General features: G+C 35.2%; 1 protein-coding gene across 5 annotated transcripts in view; it reads left to right on the forward strand.

The window, feature by feature from the left end:
• The window catches only part of LRFN5 (leucine rich repeat and fibronectin type III domain containing 5), a 249,623-nt gene that overhangs the window by 104,979 nt on the left and 117,015 nt on the right, over window positions 1–27,629 (forward strand). For all 5 annotated transcript variants that reach the window (XR_006704975.1, XM_045450787.1, XM_045450788.1 and 2 more), the window contains exon 2: window positions 18,267–18,437. The gene's annotated coding sequence lies outside the window, so the exon portion shown is untranslated. The remainder of the gene's footprint in view (window positions 1–18,266; window positions 18,438–27,629) is intronic.

The following is a 27,629-nucleotide window of genomic DNA, read 5'->3' on the forward strand; positions in this document are numbered from 1 at the left end:
ACCCAAGGTCTTACCTCATGCTTTCTGCTTTTCATTTTCTTGTATGGCTTCATCTGTTTTTTTTGGAAACAGTTGACATTTGACTGCATCTTGCTTCATAAATTTTATTCCGTATGGCAGTTAGTCAGGCCTAGAAAGATATCTTCTAACCTGTCTCTTCTAACCCTTACCAGATATTTTCTATTGCCTGACACATGGAAACTAGTCAGCTGGCTCAAAAAGAAACCCAGAAGTCCTCTTTAGTTCCTCTTTTACAATGCCATCCTTTGGAGAACAAAAATTTTTTTTTATATCTATACCTGTTTTACCCTCAGCCCAATCTATTTGCCAGGTGTTGGTTAATATTTGATAGGGATTACTATAAATTGCCAAGGCTATGTAATTATTTCAGAGTTTCTGGCCACATATTTCTCAGTCTCCATTGAACTGTATTGTTTTACTTTTTAAAATCTCTGCAGATCTCCTAGGGAATACTTCATGGGACATGAATATACTCCTAGAATCTACTTCATGGGACATCTAGGTCACTGTATGCTGAAGACACATTCTTTTCTTCTCTGAAATAATCACTATTTACTCCTAACTCTTCAATTTTATATATATTTTGCGTTCTCTCATGTTAGGCTTAAAGCACATGTTGGGCAATGTTATTGTTCAAAGTGCTAACCTGATCTCCTGAATAGAAAATTATGATGCAGTTGGTTGAAATTTCTCATAAGTTATTTATTTGATAGTCCTTATATCTAGGTATTGTTTTTAAAATCTTACTTGACAGACCCAAGCATGTAGTACCAAGTATGATTGATGATAATAGATTAATTAGACAAAACGGGAACACATTAATTAAATAGCTTGGTTTGTTATTTGCTGTAGGACTGTCCCTGTTTGGAGCTCAAAAGTAAAATACAGTCTTTGCTCCCCTTATTTATTGTTTTCAACATCTGTATTCCTAATAATCTGATTTTATAAATCTGATTATTCAAAGGAATCCATGGAACTTTCACCATTGTTTTTCTGTAAAGTACCTTACTTTTTTCCTTCCCAATTCCTATCAGTTAAAGCTCTTCTTTATTAAGTCATAGTTTGGTGGAACTCCATCTTTTATTTATTTTTTTTAAAGGTGAGCTCTATGGCCAACGAGGGACCCAGACTCATGACCCCAAGATCAAGGGTTGCATGGTCCACAGACTAAGCCATCCTGGCTCCCCTCAATCTTTATTAAATAAACAATAGACTATGTGAAATGTAATTCTTTGCTAATGTGCATTAGAGTAAGTAATACGTATATATATCCTTTCAGGAAGATTTTATAAGTAATAAGTAGAAGAACATCTATCATGATGAATTTCCATAGGGACATTAGAATGTTGAGATTAAAGCCGGATGTGCCCTTGTAATTGTATATGGACTTAGTCATACTTTCCCCATAGTCTAAATAAAAGTGCATTCATTTTTCCTTTTTTTGACTTAAAAAAAAATTTTAATGGTTACTTTTGAGAGAGAGGGAGAATGAGTGGGGGGGGGGGGGGGGGACAAAGAGAAGGAGACACAGAATCCAAAGCAGGCTCTAGGCTCTAAGCTGTCAGCACAGAGCCCCACCCAGGGATCAAACCCACGAATCATGAGATCATGACCTGAGCTGAAGTTGGATGCTTAACTGACTGAGCCACCCAGGTACCCCCCACTCTTTTGACTTTTTAATGGCCGTTACAGGAATCAGTCACTTACCTTTCAAAGGGCCTTTTGATTTTGATGCACCATCTTCTCCTCTGTCAGATTATTCTATTATTAACTTCCCTTCTTTACATGAGATTCAAAGTTATAAAGCATATTTTGCTTTATACGTAAATTGTTAAAATGTATAGATATGTACCAGATAGTAATATGGGTGCTAGTTTAAAAATAGTTGCTAAGTTTTCAGTAAAAAGACTGAATCAACATAATGTTCGCCAGAGCAATACATGCATTATATGCAATATATAATATAAATAAAAGGTTGTAATTGTAATATTAACATTTTTATGTAAAATTATTTATTTGCCTTTCAGACTGTTTACTAGTTCTTTATTCATCCTTACTCTCGTTTGAATGTTTTCCAGGACAGGTTTACAGTATATTGGTATTTTATGAAACCTTTGTAATACGTGAATACTGATAGTAAGGCACTTTCAGTTGAAAATGGAATATCCAGGACCTCCTGGGTGGCTCAGTCGGTTGAGCGTCCGAATTCGGCTCAGGTCATGATCTCACAGTTCCTGAGTTCAAGTCCCACATCAAGCTCTGTCCTGACAGCTCAGAGCCTGGAGCCTGCTTCAGATTCCGTGTCTCCCTCTCTCTCTACCCCTCCCCTGCTCACACTCTGTGTCTGTCTCTTCAAAAATAAAGAAACATTTAAAAAAAAGTTAAAAAAATGGAATATCCATTGGGCTTTTGCAGTGACAGAACTTCTATTAATCATTTATTTGGGGCTAATGACTTTATACATGCCTGGAAAACTATAATCTTAATATTGAAAATTAATTTAAAAGTCATTTTTAGTGTAAAATGGTGAGCTGTTTATTGGTAAGGTTTTACCTCAATAACATTTAATATTGAGGTAAGTGTTCTATGAATTTCAAATCAGCAATTGAGGTAAAGTAGCAAAAGTCAAGCACCATGGTAGAGTAAAAACAACAATAATAATAAAAATAAAAAGAAACAGGGGCGCCTGGGTGGTTCAGTCGGTTAGGCGTCCGACTTCAGCCAGGTCACGATCTCGCGGTCGGTGAGTTCGAGCCCTGCATCGGGCTCTGGGCTGATGGCTCAGAGCCTGGAGCCTGTTTCCGATTCTGTGTCTCCCTCTCTCTCTGCCCCTCCCCCGTTCATGCTCTGTCTCTCTCTGTCCCAAAAATGAATAAACGTAGAAAAAAAAAATAAAAAATAAAATAAAATAAAATAAAAAGAAACAGTATCAACAACAAAAAATTTCAAAATATTCAGAATTGAAATCTGAAAATTATGGCTCTTCGTACTGGCAATGCCTTTGGATGCATAACAGGATTCTGAGTCAAAGTCCTTTCAGTGTCTATATGCCTAAAATATGTCAACCGTGAAAGTTGGGTTGGTGTTTGGAGGTGTGTGTGTTGGGGGGCAGAAAGTGTCGGGGTAGCCAATAAACCTCTACTGCAATTGCTTTCTCTCACTCCAGAGAGGCTAGTTGCAGATACGACTGAATTTGATATTCCAGGATAGCATGGAGTTACTTACTATCTTGTGATATCTAGAATGGAGACTGAAAAGGGACAGGTGGCCAAAAGAGAAAGATCAAAGAAAAAATAATTCGCCCGCCATACCTTAGGGGTTGATTATTAATTCCTTTTTTGAAGTACCAAAACACGCTTTACTTTTCAGGATCTCCATGTTTAGAAACACCCAGATGTTGTTTTCAGAGTTTTTTGGAAGAATCTTCTTGTAGCATTTAGGATTTATTGAGAAGTCTGTTGGAAGAAAACCATCTAAATGGTTCTAAATTCATTTTAACCTTTTCTGAAATGTTGTCTATGGTGTGTTTCCTAAGAAAACCACTTTTGTTTCTCCTTAAATTCTTCTTTAGGAATTTCTTCTAGCTTTAATCACATGCAAATTACATTAGAACATCCCTAAGGAGCTTTTATTTTTTTCATTTCAGTTGGTATCTGCTTTGTTTTCATGACACTGCAGTAACATAGACCCATCCTTGTTTTCAGATCAGTCCTCATTTAGTGGAAAGATTCTGGTGATGTCGCTGGCAATATTTCTACTCTGTGTGGCTTTTACAAAATCTAAGGGGCTGTAACCTCCCTTTGGGCAATCTGCCATTAGTCACATTTACTGGATAAACTTGCAGGGTCAGCAATCAGTAAAGTACATGCAGACATAATTAGTTGGTGTTGCTTCTTTTTGAAGAAAACACAAATAAAATGGCTGGCACTACCTCTTTGAGAGTTCAGACCAAAAATTAAAAAAAAAAAAAAAAACAAATCTATAATTGAGAGGAAAATAAGACTGCATAGAATCACTCTGCAAAAAAAGTCTAACAGTGTCTGAGACTTCTAGAGATAGATCATCTTAATGAACTCAAAGATTTTTAATGAAGAAAAAACACATCTCTGTTTATCCCTCTCAAAAAATGACCATAGAAAGTTCAACTCTAAAAATAAAATAAATTGAAACCCATATCCCTATCTATCTTTTAATAAGAGTGGAAGACATCGCATGATCCTTATAAATGTTTCTAGTCCTTTAATTAACTCTCAGATTTTGTTTACAAATAAGAGTTATAGTCTTTTTCTAGATTTCTAACTTTCTTAATTCTTCATCATTAAGCGAATCCATCAAGTCTACTGCATAAGATTGGGAAAGTTTCCAAATTTTATAGCTGTCTTTTATTTTGAAGCCAAAGTATTTTATGAGTCTCCTGGTTCTAATGTTCTTAACTCAGTTGAATATCTGAGCATTTTAGATGAGAGACATTTTTATCACTTTGACAAAAATGGCAACTTTAATTTTAATGACTCCATCAAAAATTGATCAAGTATGTTGTTTTTGTGAGGCCTTTTAAAAAAATGAATGTACTAACCAATAATGCTAAAGACCCATCCATTTTGGCTTAAAAACTCCCCTTCAGCTCACCACATTAATTAGCTATTTATTTACATATGTATTTTTAAAAAATGAATCTGAATTGCAGTTAAATATTGAAAGTGAAGGTCACTCTTTGCAGTTTATCAATCAAACTACCAAAAACAATATTCCCTATCCTTATTTATTTGTTTGCAACAATAATTTCCTTTGAAGTACAGAAATGAATGTTACTAGTTTGAGTGAAAATACTTTTGTAATTTCAGTAATTTCTTGAATTTGTTAGATAATGCCTCAACAGCTCTTGATGCTTTCAATACTTTTATGGAAGAGATGACTTTTTGAATTAAAGTATTGTTGATGTGTGGTGTTACATTAATTTCATGCATACACAGTGATTTGAGTCTATATGTTATGCTATACTCACCACAAGTGTAACTACCATCGATAAAGAGGTGATTCTTTAAATTAAAAGTTTTTTTCTTTATTTTTGCACTCCAGTTTTAAACTGAATAAAAGGCCCTTTTGAAGTTATTACATGGGTAGTGCCCAGTAGAATGCCCTGTAAAAAGTGAGCATTTGGTATCTAGATGTTCAGTTTCAAAAGTGAAAAGAAATTTTTTTATATAGTGTAAATGCCTTACTTTATAATCAAAATATTTGATAGTGCAAGAAATTAGTTAACTTGCCCAAGAACAGCCACAACAACAATAAAAAAAAATGTGAGCGGGGGACCTGGGTAGCTCAGTCGGTTAAGCCTCCGACTTGGTTCAGGTCATGATCTCGCGGTCCGTGAGTTCGAGCCCGGTATCGGGCTCTGTGCTGACAGCTGAGGGCCTGGAGCCTGTTTCAGATTCTGTGTCTCCCTCTCTCTCTGACCCTCCCCCGTTCATGTTCTGTTTCTCTCTGTCTCAAAAATAAATGAACGTTAAAAATTTTTTTTTTAAAAATGTGAGAGCCTTGAGTCTAGGACTAAGGTCTGAGCACACACAGACTACAAGTCTTTGTCACTCTATATTTTTCCTTTTGCTTGTGGTTGAAATTATCTAAACCTTTTGGGGTTTTGTTGGTTTGTTGTTGTTATTGTTTTTAGATCATATGAATTCGGGAGGGGGGTCACTTTTTTCTGTCTTTTTAAATTTGTCTCAAAGTTAGCATATTTGATACTTTTTACAAGGTAAGCTCCCTCTTTGTCTACCAGCTATATTCCAGGCTTTTGTGTTAATTCTTCACTTACATGATCCCATTTAAGTTTTCGTGTAAAATATATTAGATGAGATCATTGGTGCTTGGGTAAAAGGACTTTCCCATAATCGTAAAGCTGGTCAGTCATAGAGTCACAATTTCAGTTATGCTCTATAGTAGCATGATGTTTGCACTGACTCAGCATCAGACAGATCTCTACCAAGTTCTTTTCGTGCTCCTGCCACCATCCTACTCTAAAAATTTTATCTGTATCCTGGACTATGGAAATCATCTCCTAACTGGTTTCTCCTCTTCCACATTGGTCAGCATTAGCCAGAATAATTTGTTTTAATATAAATTGATCATGTAACCCATTAGTTTTTTTTTTCCTCCCCTTCTCTGTCTCACTTCAACATTGGAGCTAAGTTTGGAAGATAAGGAGTTAGCTAGGCAAAGGAGAGGGATGAGTATTCCATATCAAGGAAGCCACCAATTCAGAGAGGCCTCACTTATCCAAAAGGCGAGTTGGCTTGAGATTTTGAAAGTATAGTGTGAAATTTTAAAGTTTGTTTTTGAAAATACATGGACTAGTATGCATGGAGCTTAGGGGCATGAAGAATGCTTGAAGCCAGATGTATATGTGCCTTGTATGCCATACTAGAATTTTATACATGACACAGAATTTGGTATACATTTTATAGAGATAATTATGTGGTGGCAAAATTAAATATGGAGGATATGTTGTCTTGTGATAGGACAGGAACAAAAATTCCGTTTATGAAGGTGTATTAATGTAGGTAAGAGAGTGAAATTGTGAATTGAGATAACGGTAGTGGGGAATCAGTGCGGATAGAGCTAGATATTAAGGACATTGAATCAAGAGAACTTCATCGATTCGATGAGAAATATTCGATGAGAAGTAGAGTTACTGATGCAGGTCAGAAAACCAGCACATATTTTAATAATCTAATTTCAAAAATGGCAACTTTAAGTCAACATCAGTAGGCATACATGCACATTTTGAAACTGTCTCTAACTTACATTTCCATATTAAAGTACATTTTCCGTTCAGTTTATTCATTTTTGATATATTGAGATAAATCTCAACATATATTGCCGTTAGCTCCAAAATAAATTAGGAGTGTGCATAAATGATTTACCAATTTGGCTCCTATGAATTAAATTTCCATTTTATTTCTTATTGCTCACGTCCTTTATAGTGCTATCAATTCTCTTCTTTCTTCTTTTTTTTTTTTTTTTTTTTAATTTTTTTCAACGTTTATTCATTTTTGGGACAGAGAGAGACAGAGCATGAACGGGGGAGGGGCAGAGAGAGAGGGAAACACAGAATCAGAAACAGGCTCCAGGCTCTGAGCCATTAGCCCAGAGCCCGATGTGGGGCTCGAACTCACGGACCACGAGATCGTGACCTGGCTGAAGTCGGACGCCTAACCGACTGCGCCACCCAGGCGCCCCACAATTCTCTTCTTTCTTGACATGACCTGGTTAAAGTTTCTTGTGCTTGAATAACTTTTTCCAAAAACATGTAAAATGGAGTTGAATGGAAAGAGACTTCCAAGAATCAGAGATTCTATAGGCTGTTCTTTTACCTGCTACCAAATAACAGCATGGCTTTGTGCAAATGCTTTTTATATTTGGGTCTTGGAAATGAGATCAAATGATAGTGCTACCTGTCTTACAAGACTATTTTGAAGACCACATTAAATAATATGTGTGAAAAAGCTTTGAAAATGGTTAAGTACACACATAAAATACTGAAATTGGTTTTTATTCTGAGTTACACCTATGCAGAATCATTTGGCTAATGCATGTAATCACCCTAAAGAAGAAAATAAAATTGTGCTCTTAGAGACTTAAAGTTCACTGAGCTAATAGCACTTACAGTAAAATTTAAATGCATACATTTTTAGTTATAAAGGCAATTACAGTTCCTTTGGTCAACAATCAATATTCACAAACTAGAACATACTGAAAAACTATTTAAAACTAAAACCCCTGCCCACACACATATGTGTTGGAATAGGAATGTATTCCTTATAGATATGTCTTAGGATTTGTGTTAATTTTCTCATTTATTGTCTTAAATATTTATCATATTATAAATCCAATGATGAAATATACATGTATATCTTCTCCTTATTACTTTGGAAGAGGCCTTTCCACAAAGCCATACTCTCAGGGTGCAGGAAAGTCAGTTTGCTTTTGAAGAAGGACCAGCCTAAACCTGGCTGGATCATTAGAGACAATCTTATAAAATATTAACATTAGAAGGTATCTTCATGGCCATCTCTTCTGACCTTAAGTTCCACATAAGAATGTCATCTTTGATAACAATATAGAATGAATGTTTTGGCAAACAGTGAGCTCTAAGGCAGCCCATACTAATGTGGGACTATTCAAATAGCATGTTCCTTAATGCACAAAATCCCCATGCAGTTTTTATTTTTTATTCCAAATCATGTTCTCTGACTTTAACACCACCTTCTCCCACTTCTTACAAATGACATTTTGAAGATATTGTCCCTGTTTCTTATCTTTTTCCATTTTTCATTGTAGTGGTTGCGTTGGGCCATGCTCCAGGATGTCTGTCTCCAGGTATGTTTCACAAGCATTCAGAATGAGACACACTATATTCCAGATGTGGTTTGATAGGGACTAAATAATTCACTGTGACTATTAAACTTGCTGTTCTAGATATTTCTTTTCTATTAATGAATGCTGAGATTGCATCCCTGAAACTATTGACCCTAAGGACCATGGGGACAATTAATACCCTAAGTGTATTTCACATAAACTGCCTTTAAAGACCTATCCTTCACCCTACACATAATAGCTTAGTTTTTTAATCTAAGCATCTTTACCTTTGGCTCTATTATATTTCATTTTGACAGTCTTGGCCCATCCATTAAACCTATGGAGACATTTTTAAATCCCAGTTTTGTGTCAGTCATAGATTCACAGATTTAATAAGCACTGTTTCTTCATCCTCTTGCAAGTCAGTATTAAAATGCAGAGCAAGAAGAGACCAAGGACAGTAGGGTTACTGTCTAATGAAATAATGTATCTGAAAATGCTTTGCAAACATTATTTTCTATTCATCTTTGGTTCTGCGTCCTTCCTTCTGTCTCTTATACATGCCACTTTATAATCTGACCTTATGGAGAATTTCTCCAGTGCAGTCTTCTTCATCGTTTAACTTTCTTTCCAATAACCTCTTTGCCATCAAAAATCATTTCTAATCATACCGTACAGATATTACTTTTAGAACTTTCTTCTCTTTTTGAGTCATCTTTTTTTCTTAGAAACTTTCTTCTCAAGTAGTAACTTCTTTGAGGTTTTTTAGTATATGATTTTGCTTTGTTTGCAGTTAAACTTTAATTTGTATTTCTTGAGTGTCTCTTGTCTGTAGGTGAGCATGGTTGATGCTATGAGGCATACAATTATCTGTGTGATATATATTCCAGGCACTCAAAAGAGCTTATAGGCCAATAGGAGATCTAAGGTACGTGATGGACCATTAGTTGTACATTTTAAGTGTGATTTCTGTCACTTCCATTCTCTTAGTTCTTCTCTCGTGGTATTTTTTTTAATGTTTATTTTTGAGAGAGAGAGCATGAATGGTGGAGGGGAAGAGAGAGAGAGAGAGAGAGAGAGAGAGAGAGAGAGAGAGAGAGAGGATCTGAAGTGGGCTCTGCACTGACAGCAGAGAGCCTGAGCCAGGGCTTGAACTCCTGAGCCATGAGGTCATGACCTGAACTGAAGTTGGATGCTTAACCAACTGAGCCACCTAAGAGGCCCCTGTAAGTATGGTTTTAAGCCAGCCCTCATCCACTCCAAAGAAGTACTCCTTATGCTTTTAAACATCTTCTATGCCCATATTGCTTTTCATCTTGCTTTCAATGTTTTCATCTCCCAATGTTCATGTGGTCCTTGGATTGTCTAAGATTGCTCCCAAATCTCCTTTTATCCTACTGTGAGTCTACTTTGCAATTTTTTCAGTAGTTCCTCAGGACTTATAGCTTCATGTTCAACTCACTCTAGTCAAATATATATGTTCTAGGGTTTTTATTATAGGCATGCTCTCTCTCTTGATCCACATATCTCTATATATACACTAAGATATCCCACTATTTATACTTATATAGTGTTCTAATACACACTTCTGTGTGTATTAATCAAAATATCTACTTTATTCATATATGCTTAAAGTATATATTTCTACTTGTATACTATATAGATATTCCTGCTATACCATATATATATAGTTCGCCTGTGTGTGTGTTCAATTTTCTTATATAATAGATGTATTTCTTCAGATATATGCATTTTAAGTGGATGTATTTTTAATATAATTTGTTATGCATTCTTATCAGAGCTTAAAATTGATTAAAAATGAAGAAACAACTACCATTACAAAAACACAGAAGAATTGCTTTCCACACTACTAAGCATTTACATCCACTCTTAGGTCACCTCACATTTCCCAAACGCCAGAAATCTACATTTTTCTTTGATTATTGACTAAAAAAGAAAAATATCAATTAAGAGCAGGCAGAGGCTCTACTCAACCTCAGCCCAGTAGGGCACTCAGCCGTTCGATAATTTACCCTACCACATTCCTGATAAAAATCTAATTCCTGTCCTGATAATTAAGCCACTGATGAACTCTAGTACCCAAAGCAAGGAGAAATTTAGACCTTTTTGTTGACTAATGGATTTAAGTTTTTCCCTATTCTTTCTGTGAGACACACTATAATCCAGATGTGATTTGATAAGGACCCAATAATTCGCTGCAGTGTTAAACATGATGTTCTGGATATTCCTTTTCTATTAATGAATGCTAAGATCGCAGCTTGCAACTGTTGGCCCTTAAAGGTCACTCTAAGGCACACGGCATACCATTATCTAGATTCACATGCAGTTGAGATAAATAATTCACAGAGATCCCATATACCCTATGCATAGTTTTTCCTAATGGTAACCTCTTATATAACTGTGGTAAGATACTAATGTTACAACCAGGGAACTGACATGGAGACAATCTACTTATCTTAATTCAGATTTTATCTGTTTTACATATACTTGTGGGTATTTTCATTTATTTTTCTAAATTTTATCACATAGGGGCGCCTGGGTGGCGCAGTCGGTTAAGTGTCCGACTTCAGCCAGGTCACGATCTCGCGGTCCGTGAGTTCGAGCCCCGCGTCAGGCTCTGGGCTGATGGCTCAGAGCCTGGAGCCTGTTTCCGATTCTGTGTCTCCCTCTCTCTCTGCCCCTCCCCCGTTCATGCTCTGTCTCTCTCTGTCCCAAAAATAAATAAACGTTGAAAAAAAATTAAAAAAAAATTTTTATCACATATGTAGGGATATATAAACTGTCCAAATATAGAATAGTTCTATCCTCACAATTTTCCTGCTACCCTTCATAACCACAACTGCCTTCCTTCCCACCCCTAACTCCTATCTATTATATTTAATGTTAAAAGAAGAAATGTACTCATGTATTACTTATATAATGAATATTAATAAATGGTACACATACTTTATCATATTCATATCAAAAAATAGATCTGATTTCTACAAATTTATGCATGAGTCAGAATTCTGAAGAGAATACGTAATATAATGTGCATGTTCTGAAATTATATCTAAATGTGTTTTGAAAAATTCTTATGTTTAGGGAGTATATAGGATTATTATTTCTTTATGAAATAATTTCCAAATTCACCTGCAAGAGGTGACATGGAAGGAAGGAAGGAAGGAAGAGAGAGAGTGTGGGAGGATAGGAAAGAGAAACAGAGAGACAAAGAAGAGGAGACAGGGAGAAGAGAGGAAAGGGAGAAGGGAGAGAGGGACAGTGAGACAGAGTTGGCAGATATAAAGGGTCTCAATGAATCGTGCATCATGGAACCAAATAAATGGTCAGAGGTCGATTGAGATAAGAAGACACGAATATGCAGGTTTGCTATTATGTAATAGTCAGCTGTGATGACATGATGTTCACAGTAAGCACTAGTGTGGTCAGTATGGACTAATATTCAAGACATGACATCTCATCCTGATATGAAACTTAGCACCCTGAAGAAAGGAATGGAAAGAGATAAAACATCAAGGGGAAATCAGTTGAAAAATAGGTTGAAATGTAGAGATATTTGATTTATATAAAACAAAACTTTTTTTTTGCAAGCTACATATATAGGTATGTGCACATGTGCAATATACAAATAACATTCACAATGACATTATGATGTTGGTTTTATTATAATCATTTTAAAACCAAGAAACATAAAGTTTGAGTAAATCCTTTTTTTTTTTTTTAAAGTTTATTTATTTTTGGGACAGAGAGAGACAGAGCATGAACAGGGGAGGGGCAGAGAGAGAGGGAGACACAGAATCGGAAACAGGCTCCAGGCTCCGAGCCATCAGCCCAGAGCCCGACGTGGGGCTCGAACTCACGGACCGCGAGATCGTGACCTGGCTGAAGTGGGACGCCCAACCGACTGCGCCACCCAGGCGCCCCATGTTTGAGTAAATCCTTAAGAGTCACTGAAGACAGATGGAAGGAGGGAGGAAGGAAGGGAAGGAAGAAGACATGAAATGAGAGACAGGAAAGAAGGAAGGAATGAGGAGGAAAGAAGAAAGCACTACATGTAGATACATGTAGTTAAAGTAAACATTAAATCAATAAGAACATGTTTATATTTTCTTTTAATTGAAAAAGATTATTATCAGAGTCATAGGCTGACATGCAGGTTAGTGTAACCATAGTATCTGTATGCTGACTTTTGTCAAACCACTAACAAAAATGTTGCATTTTATTTTTCCATGTGTTCAAAGAAACAGAGCAGGACTGACATTTATTTTTTCAGAGCAGATCATGAGCTAGGACAGCAAGAAGTACAAGTACAGTTCTCTCCCTTCACCAAGGGTTGAAGATATGCCACTCAGTTGACTTTTGGAAGAAAAAAAAAAGTTTCCAAAACTTTGAAAATCAAAGACATTTCAAGACGTTGTCTTGTGAAAGATTTATATATTGAAGTTTTTTGTTACTATTTGGATTCTTTGGATTCTGTCATTGAAAGGAAATATTAGTTATGCAAAGAAAAATGCTTCACTAGCTCTACAAATTTCAGTTGGGCCTTATTTTACACTTATTTATTTTTGTATAAGAATTTTGTAACCACAACCTAGCAAATATAATTTTTATAACTAAAATCAGATTTCTTCACTATAATAACTTACTAATTTAGTGTTTGCTTTCTATGATGAAGAATCCATTATTGTAAATTATGACTATGAAATTTAATGAATTAATGTGTTCCTTAAAGCAATGTAGAGCCAACTCTACCTCTAGCTTCTCTCTGTCCATCCCAGGGAAGACTTCACCTTGGGTTGTATTTTATTGAATTATAGCATGACTTAAAATTATTTTCTTGAGTTGTTAACAGAAAATTACAAATGCTGTAATAAAATTTTTAGGTCACCAAGATTTATGTTTTATTTCACTGCTGAACTCTTGGTATTAGAGGAAAGGAATGATTAGTTGTTCTCATTTGCAATGTGACATTTACATTAAGCAACAAATGCTCTAGTGGTGCATTAATTTATTTATCATATGATCCTGGAGGTGTATGACAATTTGTCAACATTTGCTATAGCTGAGTATATAATACTACAGTTTTATTCAGTAACACAGATGCATTTCAATATTCAACCAGTGCCTCTAATTTAATTTTTAAATTAGGTTTAATAGTACTGGTGATGAGGTAAGCGTATTTTTTGTTGTTGCTGTTGTTTTAAATTATTTATTTATTTATTTATTTATTTTAAAATTTACATCCAAATTAGTTAGCATATAGCACAACAATGATTTCAGGGCTAGATTCCTTAATGCCCCTTACCTGTTTAGCTCATCCTTCCCTCCCACAACCCCTCCAGAAACCCTCTGTTTGTTCTCCATATTTAAGTCTCTATGTTTTTGTCCCCCTCCCTGTTTTTATATTATTTTTCCTTCCCTTCCCTTCTGTTCATGTGTTTTGTATCTTAAAGTCCTCATCTGAGTGAAGTCATATGACATTTGTCTTTCTCTGACTAATTTTGCTTAGCATAATACCCTCTAGTTCCATCCACGTGGTTGCAAATGGCAAGATTTCATTCTTTTTGATTGCCAAGTAATACTCAATTGTGTGTGTGTGTGTGTGTGTGTGTGTGTATACCACATCTTCTTTATCCATTCATCCATCCATGGACATTTGGGCTCTTTCCATACCTTGGCTATTGTTGGTAGTGCTGCTATAAACATTGGGGTGCATGTGCCCCTTTGAAACAGCATACCTGTATCCCTTGGATAAATATCTAGTAGGCATGTTTTAATAATAGTATTTATATAAATTCCCTAAATATTTTTGCGCTTAAGAAAACATTAATGTGAAACAATTTCCAATTTTTTTAAAGTTTATTTATTTTGAGAGAGAGAGTGAGACAGAGAGAGACAGAGAGAGAGAAGTAGAGAGAGAGGGAGAGAGTGAATCCCAAGCAGACTTCAAGCATGGAGCCCATAAGGGGGCTTGATCCCATGAACCATGAGATCATGACTTGAGCCAAAATCAAGAGTCTGACGCTTAACCAACTGAGCCACCCAGGTGCCCCTGTTAATTTCCAATTTTATTCTATATTTTCTGGTCCAAATTCTTTCAACTTACTTGTCTTAATAAAATAGCATTTTTAGAGTAGTCCACTGAAGATCATGGCTATATTATGCCAAATAACATATTATCATATGATTATCAGATAAGTGATTAAATTACAGTGAAGACATCTGATTCATTTATTCATATATTTCAAAACAGCTGGCTTTTTGCATCATGTAGATCCAACATCCAGATGACTAAAGGCTTAATTTTTAATCATTTTCAATACAAGGTACATATAATTAAAAACTAATGAAGAGGGGCGCCTGGGTGGCGCAGTCGGTTAAGCGTCCGACTTCAGCCAGGTCACGATCTCGCGGTCCGTGAGTTCGAGCCCCGCGTCGGGTTCTGGGCTGATGGCTGAGCCTGGAGCCTGTTCCGATTCTGTGTCTCCCTCTCTCTCTGTCCCTCCCCCGTTCATGCTCTGTCTCTCTCTGTCCCAAAAATAAATAAACGTTGAGAAAAAAAAAAAAAAACTAATGAAGAACATCTCCCTCATGTTATTTATTTTGTACAATTGGAAGTAAGATGGAGAAAGAGAAGTAATGATAGTATATTCATAATTTTTCAAACTGGATCTTAAAATTGAAGGAAATATTGGAGATTATGTTACTGCTACTTTTAAATATCTCAAGGGTTTCTTTAGTGTTTAATGTGGTAAAATTTAGGGCAACCTTAGGAAGAACGTCCTGAGGGAAACAACATTAGCACATGTCTGCAATGAATTTTAGCCCATTATTGGTACTTTCAGATGTATGATACCTTGTGATAATTACAAGTTGTTGTAATATTGTTTTCATGTTAAGAGAGAAAGTTGAGTAGTGTGGTCACTGCTATGATTCCAATCCAGGCTCATAAGACTTTAAAGTACTACCTTTATTGATAGTGAGATTTGAATCAAAGTGTATGTTCAGACAACTGAAGAACACTTAACAAAGACATTGTAGAGGGGAAGAAAATACCATTAGGAGCTTAAAGGGGTCATGATTCTGTTTTGAAAAAAGAATTCCCTATTAACTTTCCGAGTTTTTCCTGTGTTTCCTGAGTTCTTTCAGAGTTTAGTGTTGGCATCCAAGATAATTGTTGGAGGAAGAACCATATTTCTCGGGAATACATGTACATAAACAATAACAGTTGCCAAATTTTCTAAAACCGTGGAAGAAGGCCAACATAGCAACAACTTGGAACTGAGAAAGTGATCAGAATTTCTTATAATATGTTTTATTTCAAGATATCAAGTAGAAAGGGAAATCTTAGTAAGATCACCCTAGAAAATTGCAGTATTAGAATACCAATCTAAAAAGCTACTATTTTTAGCATTGCACTGACCAAAATATATGGACTAAAAAAACCCAGTACCTTGTTTGTGTTTCTTTACTATAGAATCCTATAATGGTTTTCTGAAATATTCACTTACATAATCAGATATAAGAGCATTGATTTGGGGGCACCTGGGTGACTCAGTCGGTTAAACATCAGACTTTGGCTCAGGTCATGATCTCAAGGTTCATGAGTTTGAGCCCCTCATGGCGTGGTCTTGATGGCTTTTTCAGGTGAGCACCACCTTAGGTGAGCTCAAGCCCTGCTTTGGGTGAGCCCCGCTTCTCTCTCTCCCTCTCTGCCCCTTGTGGGGCTCTCTCTCTCTTTTGCTTCCTCTCTCTCTCTCTCTCAAAAAAAAAAAGCATCTCTATCCTTACTTATCATAGCAGTGTATAAGGATATGTATTTACTTCATTTGATTCTTGGCAGAACTGGTTTAGATAATACATGCTTTTGGGCAGGTGGCACATAGTAACTGCCTAATAAAAGGTATTGTAATAAAAGGGAAAATGTTATCATTAATAAATGATGTAACCATACATAAAAATAACTTTAGATGATTGGGATTTAGATAGGATTGAGCAGTTACTATACTCTTCATACTAAAACAAGGACATGGAAATACTGTTGATCAGTCTTTTTTTTTGTTGTTAGTATAATAATTGGAGGTATTTATATTTTGCTCTTGCTTTGTACCACCTCTTTACTACAGAGAGGGAACATACTCAGAGTTTCAATAATAGGCTTCTTGGCCTAAACATTTTACTTCTAGGAATTTATTATAAATGTATTCACTAATATGTGTGCATGCATAGATGTATATGGACATTGATTATATCATTTTATAATATAATTCTGTAAACTTCCTAATTTTGAATTGGGACACAGTATGAGATTATATTGTATGCATATGATTGATACTCACGGATAGAATGGATAATGTTGTTGACAGAAAATAGGAGTGATCTTCATGGTGTATGAATAAAAGGAATGGAGCAAAACAAGGTATAATATATATGTATAAAAATACACACTCACATTTACATATGCATAAAATATTTCTGAGGGGATGTTCTGAAATTTGAAATTTGTTTCTTCTATTGGGTATATGTCTTGCTTTGGAGGGGGATTTGCTTTTGGATTTCCTGCATTTTTATCATGCATATAAAATGTAAAAATTAGTCTAAAATATTCGTGGAAGGAAATAAATAAGGCAAACAATAGCTGTCTCAGGGTGGTTGGCATATGATTGATTTATATTCATGTGTGTGAGTGGTATGTCTGAGTTATTCTCTAATTCTATAAGACACATCTTTAGTAATAAATATAAATTTTAAAAAGATAGTGTTGGTTGGCAGATTCATAAAGGTGATTTGAAGTAAACTATAATTTACTTTCATCCCCTTTTACCATTAATCTATGCATTGATTTTTAGCATTTCTGAGTGATTTCAATGCAAACTGTAAGCCGTAGCTCTACTTTTTTTTTAGTCCTAATTATCAGCTATCTCAGGGCAATATAATCACCCTGTTCAATTTTAACTTTGTAAGATTTTTCACACATTTTTACAAATTGAGACAGCAGAAGCAATAAACTAAACCTGAATTGTCTTTGTGTCATTTTATATGGTTCTTATTAATACCCTTTGGAATTGTATTATTCCTCACTTTTGCTTCTTCAGACAAAATAAGTGATAGCTTATGGAAAATTACAATGCCTTTCTTCGTTTCAAAAACATTTTCAAAAATTCAGTCCATTCCTACATTAAAAATTATTGTGTTTGAATATTAATTGATATTATTATGTAGATTTTAAGGGAAAGAAAGTTAAATATTGTATCTCATAGAGCAGGGCCAGTTATTATTTAGGTTAACATGGGACCCTCAGCAGTAGGTAGAAATCAGCAATCTTCTGATATGAGGGTGAAACACAAGAGGCACATTTGAGTTTTCCTCCATAGACATATGTGTTTCAATAGTAGATCTTCTCTATTGACGAAAATACAGGCATCACAACGTAAGACCGTTAGTTGCGTGAGGAAGGGATTTAGGAGCTTCATTCACTGCTATGTCTCCAGGTTCAGGTGCCTGGTACATATACTAGATGATGGTTAAACCTTTGTTGACATTTGTCATTTTTTTAACATTAGCCTGCAAGTTGAACTAATTGCAATATAAAGAAAATTGAGCTATATAGCTTTTGTTTAAACTGTCTTCAATCGTGAGATAAGAAAACTACAGATGAAAACCAGAATGCCGACCTCTCTGTTGGAATCAGAGCGTATTGCACGTTCCCCCCACAAAGCCTTATTATGCAAATCTATTTAAGTTCTATTTAGTGATGTTCCTGATACACTTTGAGATTGATCACACAGTTAGCAGCAACTTTATTTTTCAAAGATGCTTTATAAACATATTTTGATACACTCTTTTTGTGCTTGTCTCCTTTGAAGACTCCCTGTAACCACTCAGCCAGGTGTTGGGAAGATGTGTAGTAGCTGAGCACCCTTCTGACACTCTCCTCAGAATCAGCTTGGAGATGCTTTCACCCTGTCCGTCTTCTTCAGCAGCCAGGCAGAGTGCTGACTCCTTCACAGCAGTGAGGAACTCTTCTGGCTTCAGAAGTAAGTAGACTGCATTCAGTTTGATCATTGCCAGTGGTTTTAAAAACACTTAGAGGAGGCTAACTGGAAGTCTTGCAAATTAGTATACAAATTAAAACCAACATTGTTCATCACTAACTATCGCACTTCTATTTTGAGTTCTGTCTTTCTGAAGATACAGTTACTCCTTTTCATGTTGACAATCTGTATCTTTATGGGATTTTCTGCTATCTTTTTCAGGATTGTTTCATATGATTATCATGATTTATATTTGCAGCTTTGAAGCTTAGACAGGGGAAAGATTAAAATAATAATGTTTGCACAGGAGCAAATGGATTCAGATGACCAAGTATTTTATTAAAGTTGCCTGGCTAATGAATTATGAATATGGGATAACATCTCTTGTCTTTTGAGTCTTAAATATCAAGTGCCCTTTCCGTGACTGTGATGTCCAGTGGTATATGGAGGGTAAGAGACTGGTGCAGAAAATGACACTTCTCTTGATTGGTTGGTTTATTGAGTGACATCTTCTCTGAGTCATTGAAGGAGAGTTTATGGCAGCTTATAAATACACATACTAAAAAAATAAAAGAGAAGTCACAGGCAGGGAAATGGATTGAACTTGGGACATGAACAGTGTACAAGATGCATAATGTAATGTATTATACACTACCCCAAAACAAATTCCCAGCTGCATATTTATCTTTGGGCTTCTTAATTACTGGGTATATCAGATAAATACATCAATTACGTGATTGTTTATGTTTATAGGATTTGAAAAGTAAAAGCGTTATCTTGGAAAATGCTCAGAATCTCGTGGTTCGTACTTGTAATCCTATTACTTAGCCATTTTTTTGTTTACTTGGTTTAAATTTGACATATTTCTTTTTTCTCTTCTCCCAAATTCTTTATGTAGGCATCCCTTACTTCTTTTAGGGATATATTTGTGTCAAAATGTCACCACATAGAAAATGATTATGAGTGCACTTTTCTAGACAGTAAAAGTTTGATTTCACCTGGATTGTTTATTGTGATTAGGTGCTTAGCAATTAAAACTTCCTCAGAGAGAATGGGTAGAAAATACTTAATAACCTTAGTTTCATTTTACAACATATTACAGCTTTAGTATGCCAGCAACAGATAGGTCTGTGTTCTTGAAGGAACAGAGAGACTGTTGTTACAAATTTATTTCTGAATCATGGTGCTACCTACTGCATAGTTAAAACAGGCACTCGGTATGTCGCTAGTGTACTCAAAGTGATGTAGATGGACTACTTTTAAGATGTAAACAGAAAGGATATATTAGGTTATATTGAAGTTAATTCATTATAACTATAACTATAGCATAAAATGATGAGTCTGAGCATGTAGAAGATAGATTATGAATCATTATTTTAGTGTAGTTTTTCTATGCATATTTTATTACCTTGTACTCTTTTTGTGCATCATTTATTCATTTATCTTAAAAATTGCTTTTGTTATTTTTGTCCTTGAGCTTTTTATTAAATAAAGAGACTTGAGGAAGACATTCCAGATTTTGCAGATTTTGCTCTTTTTAAAGAAATGGAGGACCCCAACTAAGCTTGAGTTGATTTCACATATTTTGAAGATAGGGAGATATATAAGGTTTGTTTCTTAAAGGCAACCCCTCAAGAACCTACAGAGATTTTATATGCCCAAACAATAAACTAGAAAATTAATAAATTTTTGCTTTCCACAGATAAAGCTGACTTTTTCTAAATGAAACATCTGACTTTTGAAAGCTGTTAGCATGGGAAAGATTTTACTGACATAGATTCTCTAGTGTACATCACAAGACTTAGAGAATTCAAATACATTTTCATTTACTAATGGCTATAATCAAGGCCAAAGAATTTATTTAATTAACCTGGCAATAGAAGGCTAAACAGAAATAATTTATATATTGAGAAGGACTCTTCTGAGTTAATGCTTAATTCAATTTTTAAATTACCAGTCCATTAGTCTGTAGAAGTGGAACCTCCTTTTCCCTTTCTGTTTTTTTTCTTTGGAGTAACATTAGGCTGAAAGTCTTGCATGGAATTAATCACCCTGAAAAAAAGAGAAAGTAAATACATTCCTAATTAGGTTCTTCAAATTTCAAATAGCTCATCGAAAATCCATAGCACATCCATTACAATCCCTTTAAAAATAAATGGAATACTGGGAACTTTCTTAAGGGAAGTAAAGCATGGTGAAGTAGTAAAATAATGAGGCAATGGAGTATCTACTCGTTACTAGTGTAGGATGGTTGAAGTGGTAGTGGTTGTTATGATGGTTATTTTTCAATTAGCCTTGGCCAGTAAGATAGTACTTTTGTCTCTTTCTACTGTTCTTTCTTGTTTAACTAAAGCTCTGTGATCAATTTAAATAATAAACAATAATATCTGAACAGGAGCTGTGCTTGCCTGTCTAAATATGTACACAAGTATATGTACATCTGAAGATCATTTACTATATACATGGTAGTAATGATAATCACTCCACAAGGGTAATATGCATTCTAAACATTCTAAGTATTCTTACTGGCATTAAATATAATATTTAAAAGACTTCTATTTTTTTAGAAACAAATTTCCCTATGTTTAAGACTTGTGCATTATCAACTCTGATCACATTAATTGACAGTGCCTTAGCCAATTAATCATTTATCAATATAAATAATAATAATAGTAATAATCAATATATTATCATTTGAAACCTTCCAGTACTTTTTAATAAACATGAATATATTGGATTCTTCTTTTATCTCTATGAGGTAGTTTAAGAAGTTATATAGGTTCTCAACCAGATAGATTTTCTTTTACACATGAAACCATTAGGTATATATCAGGTTCAATAACCCTGAAAGGTAGAGCAAAGAAGAAACATGTTAAATCATGCAGTGCTCATTTTAAAAAGAAATGAGAATAGGGACGCCTGGGTGGCTTAGTCAGTTAAGTGTCCAACTTCAGCTCAGGTCATGATCTCATGGCTTGTGAGTTTCAGCCCTACATCAGGCTCTGTGCCGACAGCTCGGAGCCTGGAGCCTCCTTCGGATTCTGAGTCTCCTTCTCTCTGCCCCTTCCCCAGCTCACACTCTGTCTCTTTCTCTCTTAAAAATAAATAAACATTAAAAAATGTTTTTAAAAAGAAGGGAGAATAAAATTCTTAGAGGAAACTTTATAATGACTCTCACAAATATATGCTTTCAGTGACAGTCAGTTCCAAATTAATATATCTAAGTGCTTTAAATTTAACATGTTGCTAACTAAGCTCTTGGTCATCTTCCCAAATACTATTTTTGACATTGTTTTTCATAAGGATTTTATTTAAATTCAAGTTAGTCAGTGTAATATTAGTTTCAGGGATAGAATTTAGTGATTCATTACTTGCATATAACACCCAGTGCTCATCCCAACAAGTACTCTCCTTGATGCTCATCCCCCATTTAGCCCACCCCCCACCCACCTCCCTTCTAGCAACCCTCAATTTTTTTCCTATACTTATTCTTTCTGATATTCTTGAGTTCAGTAAATGTCATCATTGTATACCAGAAAAAATAGGAATCATCTTCTAACCTTTCCCCCTTCATTCCACAAATTCCATCACCTAATATGGTCAAATTTACTTACAAAAATTTTCTTGAATTTATCCATTTGTCTCCGTTTGGGACCATTAGTACCTTGGTCCCAACTACCATAGTGTGTCTCCTGGGCTACTACTCCAGAGGCTTCCTAAATTATCTGCTCACATCCACCAAGCCTCAATTCTGTCTATTCTTCATAGCTAGCCAGAGAGAGTATTACAAACTATAAAATTGACATGACATACCTCTCAAAAGACCATTGCTCAAAATATAGACAAAATTCCTTATGGCTTACTATGTTCAAACGGCTTAGCACTTTTCTAAATGTCCCCAACTCATCTCACACTGCACTCCTCTTCTTTCCTGCATTCCAGCCAGAGTGGCCTTTCCGTCCTTCTTCCGCATCAGGTGACCTCCCACCTAAGTCTTCGAGAGTGGTCCTTTCTTCCTCAGCAGATCACCACTCCCAGTTCCTTTTTGCCTAGTATCTCAACACAATATTCAGTTCCTGAAGGAAGCCTTTTGTTGTTCTGCCGGACCACATCATCTCATTATTATATGGTCCCACAGCAATGCATAACTGAAATTCATTACAGTTTTATGTCTCTTTGTGCAGTTATCTAATATTGACCTCCCTTTCAGATTGTAAGCACTGTTAGGTCATGATCCATGTCCATTTTGCTCATCGTGGAAACCTCTCTTTATTTTTTAGGCACTATGAACATGGGCCTAGAGCCCCTCTCCCCAACCATCCCGACCATGGGGGTTTCAAGGACATCAACTGGAGTAGAATTTTTAAGTATCAACTATTAGATCTCTTTGTTTTTGTGTTTTCTTGTTGTCAAAGTTTGATCTAGTTTTATGGCAGGCTCACCATTCTCAGTGGGTGTTTATTTTGCTGGTGCCCTTATATTGCTACTTTCTTTTCTTCTTAGTCTTGACTATATTCCTCAGGGTCTTGTTTTCTGATAGGTGATGGATGAAGACCCTGGCTTGCTGTTATGAAGTGGGAACAAATGAATCCAATTGGAGTTTTTGTTTAAAAATAATTATAGATCAGTAGGAGAGATAAGGGTATTGCAATGCAGAAATAACTACCCTAAGATAACTAGTGATGGAAAGCTACAAATAGCCATGTGAGCTTAGTGGAAAAAGAAGTTTTTCCATCTGAGATTATGCAAATATGCTGCTTATTATAGGTAGAATTTCAGCCTCAGTGATGGGTTTCAACTTTGGACTATCAAAGTTGTTGCTAATGTGCCGATGTGTTGTCTCACTTAGGTAAAAATTCCAGAAGCTAGAGAGATAATGCACAGTTCTCCCAAAAGCCCTTAAGTACTGACACCAAAACTAAAAATGTCTTAGCTGGCAATACTTGATGTAGAAAGGTCACTGCTCTCTCTGCCTACTGTTAGTTTTGGCTCTGTGGGTTGCTATTACTATAGTACTTACTGTCAAGTGTCCTGGGATGAGTTCTGAATGAATGCTTTGCTTTAGGAGACAATGATTACTTTACACTTAGGACCAGGAGGGGTTGATGTCATGTGGAGAGTACTCCTGACACCTGACATTAGATGCATGGCAACAATCTTCACTGCAGAGTGTTGGCTATGAAACTCATTAGAAAAAAAACAATAAGTACAGACTCAACCTAAGTTATTATCCCAGTTATTGTGATGAACACCCTGTTTCATTGACTATGCAGCTAACCTCCCTTATATCACTGTGGGCTGCATTAGGGGTATTTTAACATATGCTATGGGTAGACTGAGGCACCTGCCATTAATATTAAAAACAGTGTGGGAGACTTTACAGGAAAAAAATTGGGGGTACAGAGACTTCTTTTAGAGAAAAATCTGCAATTTACCATAGCAAGAAACTCACAGACTAGAAGAATCAGTGTAGGCTACATTGATCATACACACTAACTTAACATTTCTAATGACTTACCATATGGAAGGAAAAGCACTATGAAATTACGGAAGCATCAACTACATGGAAGGATGTGTGAAAAAAATCAGGGACTTGTAGATCTATCATTGCTAGCTGAAAACATTAATAATATAAGAAAACCTAGAGACTTGATTTTGAAAAGTGCTAACTTAGATAACACAGTTAAATTAGATTATGTTGTTTTGACACAGAAGTATTTAATATCTAGACTTTTGGACAACTTCAGTGGTGTTGAAGATATTTTATCACCCAGAAGGGATAAGTAAAACACACCATTTGGGGATGGTGACAAGCAGGCGGTGACATATATATGGGTTAGTCTCAAAAAACAATCTTTTCCATCATCCTTGATTACATAGGTAAAGCTGGATGGTGACTGTAATTTGGCAGGTGGTAGCTCAAACTCGTTTGTTTAATTAACCTTCCTTTGGACCATTAGGAATACTCAAGATGTACTTACTTGACATAAAAAATGCATCCCCCTCTGTTTTTATGCAAACAGTCAGGCACATGCAGTTTGACAACTGAGGTAAAAGCTTTGTTGCTGAGGTGAAAGCAACTTTTTTTGAGGTGACTGTTCCTCTTAGTGTCAGACAAACCTAAATCCATAATTAGAATCTGGCTTTCTTTTTGATCACTTGCATGTAGATATAGATTACTGTTCTAAAGCCTGAAGTTTTAACAGATTGTTTAATATCTGAAAAATAAATAACCTTGTAATACCTGCTTACTTATTTATGTCTTGAAGACATAATTCCATTACAAGCAAAGGAGTGCTTCTTAGATTATTTCAATACCTACTACAATCATGATTCCACTGCAGAAATAACCCACAGTTGAAAACTTGCATTCATTATTTATAAAGAGACAGGAAAATAGACTAAACTTTTTCTAATAACTCTCTACTTGAGAGAAGACTGAAAAGGACATGCTGACAAATAAAATTATATGTAATTGTATGTAATTTTAATGTAATCTTTTCATTCAATCAAGGTCGTATTTTGGGGCATCTTAATTTTTTTTAAGTTTATTTATTTTGAGAGAGAGAGAGAGGAATAGCACAAGAGCTGGAGGTGGAGAACAGAAAGAGAGGGAGACAGAGAATCCCAAGCAGGCTCCAACCACACCATCAGCGCAGAGCCTGATGTGGGGCTTGAACTCACAAACTGTGAGATCAGACCCAAGCTGAAGGCAAGAGACAGATGCTCAAACAACTGAGCCACCCAGGCACCCTACATTTGGGAGCATTTAAAAATATTTCTTATATGTACCTTGAAATGAAGCAATGGAACTCAAAATTTTAGGTCAAGTTTAATTAAAGAATGACTCTAATAATTAGAGTGATAATGAGGGTAGACCTATGGCATTCGTGGATTTTATTGATGTAGTTTTATGCAAATGTCCCAAGTCTGGAAACTGGTATCCAGGAATGAGCCACATAATAGTGAGTCCAGCAGATATCTAACATCTGAATCACTTCTTGGGTTTGTTCTCTATTCATCATAACATGCAGGAAACTTTTATTAAAGGTATGGAGAGATTATTTAAAAAAATTTTAGCAATGCTTTATTATAGTTTATGAGAAGTTTCTCAGTGATTTTCTTGATTTCTAAATATTTGGAGACAAAATCCATATGTATGATTCCTTGTGCAAGGGTATTCATATATAAGGATCTACAATACCCCACTGGGAATCATAATGATAAATAAGTAAGAAGGATATTGAAAAAAACAACAAATAAGAATGTAGCAATCAAGTCTAAATCCAACTCATCTTTATACGTTCTTGGTAGGCTCTTTATGTTTATATTTGTCACATGATACCCCTATGAACAAGTAAAAATTTTGTTTTCCTATATTTTAGACCTCAGATATCAAGTCCTTCCTCTAGACCTAGTCAGGTATTTTGATCAAACAGGTGTGTTTTTTTTTTGTTTTTGTTTTTAATACTTTTGTTTCTTAGGATATTTCTTGAGTCATTCTCAGAAATAAGTCCAAACATTAATAGTGACTTCACCCTATAAGATATACTATTATATGAAAATGTCTAGTCTACTCCAAATAAACCAAAAAAGATAATTTATTTACACATTTACACATTTGGAATTTATACTTTTTTTGCAAAATACTCCTTTGAAACAGCAGATATTGGGGACTTATTTTAAAAATACATATATCAAGGGGCACCTGGGTGGCTCAGTTGGTTGATCGACCGACTTCGGCTTGGGTCATGATCTCGCAGTTTGTGAGTTCAAGCCCCACATCGGGCTCTGTGCTGACAGCTCAGAGCCTGGAGCCTACTTCAGATTCTATGTCTCCCCCTCTCTCTACCCCTCCCCTGCTCATGCTCTTTGTAATAAATAAATGTTAAAAAAATTTTAAAAAATACATATATCAAATGCATTAAAAATAAGAATGATGTATCCAAGGCACTGGCAATCTTATGAGGAATGGTAGGTTATAGAGCGATTTATATCTTATTCCTTGTTTCAGTATTAGGTGTGTTTTGATATGCTGTAATTCCTTGCAAATTACTAATCTGTGGTGAGGGCATAGAGTAATTTTTACTTCATTAGGATGTAAATTGACCAACATTCTATAATTATTCACAATAAATAGAAGTTTACTACAAATTGAAAACAAGAATAAATCTGAAAATAATTTTGATTAAAATTATACAAAATTATCTTGTATCACAAACCCAAATATGTAATATAATATGATCCCCAAATTGTAAATTTTGGAGCTTATAAAAGGATCTCATGCAAGTAAAACATTAAAATAGTATAAACATACAAACAAAAAAATTGAGAGATATTCCATGTTCATGGAGAGGAGAAATCAATGTTATTTAGATGTCATTAATTGCCAATTTATATATAGATTCAATTCAATACCAATCAAAATTACAGGATGTTATATTGTGGATATTGACAAACTGATTCTAAAGTTTATATGAAGAGGCAAAAGACACAGAATAGCTAACATAATACTGAAGAATAACAAAGTTGGGGGACTGATGCTACCCAACTTCAAGACCTGACTATAAAGCTACAAGTTGAAAAAAAAGGTGAGGTATTAGCAAAAGAATAGGCAAATAAATCAGTGGAGCAGAGTAGAGAGCCTGGAAATAGATCCCTATATAGGCAATTGATCTTTGACGGAGAAACAAAGGCAGTAAAATGGAACAGACAGTCTCTTCAACAAATGGTGCTGGAACAACTGGACATAACCTTCACAAAAGTTAACTCAAAATGAATCAGAGACCTGTATGTATATACAATACTGTAAAAAACCTAGAAGATAACATAGGAGAAAACTTAGATGACATTGGGTATGGTGATGTCTTTTTTACATAAAATGCCTAAGAAACAATCCACAAAAATGATTGATAAGCTGAACTTCATTAAAGTTAAAAACTTCTCTGTGAAAGGCAATGTCAAGAGAACAAGAAGGCAAGCTTCACACTGGGAGAAAATATTTGCAGAAGACATATTTGATAAAGGACTGTTATCCAAAATATACAAAGAACTCTCAAAACTCAACAATAAAAACACCAACAACATGTTTTAAAGATGAGCCAAAGACCTTAACAGATATCCCACCAAAGGAGATATACAGATGGCAAAAAAATAATAATAAATAAAAAGCAGATGAAGTATGTTTCACATCAT

The sequence above is a fragment of the Leopardus geoffroyi genome, chromosome B3 (genome assembly GCF_018350155.1).
Source record: "Leopardus geoffroyi isolate Oge1 chromosome B3, O.geoffroyi_Oge1_pat1.0, whole genome shotgun sequence".
Taxonomy (NCBI): domain Eukaryota; kingdom Metazoa; phylum Chordata; class Mammalia; order Carnivora; family Felidae; genus Leopardus; species Leopardus geoffroyi.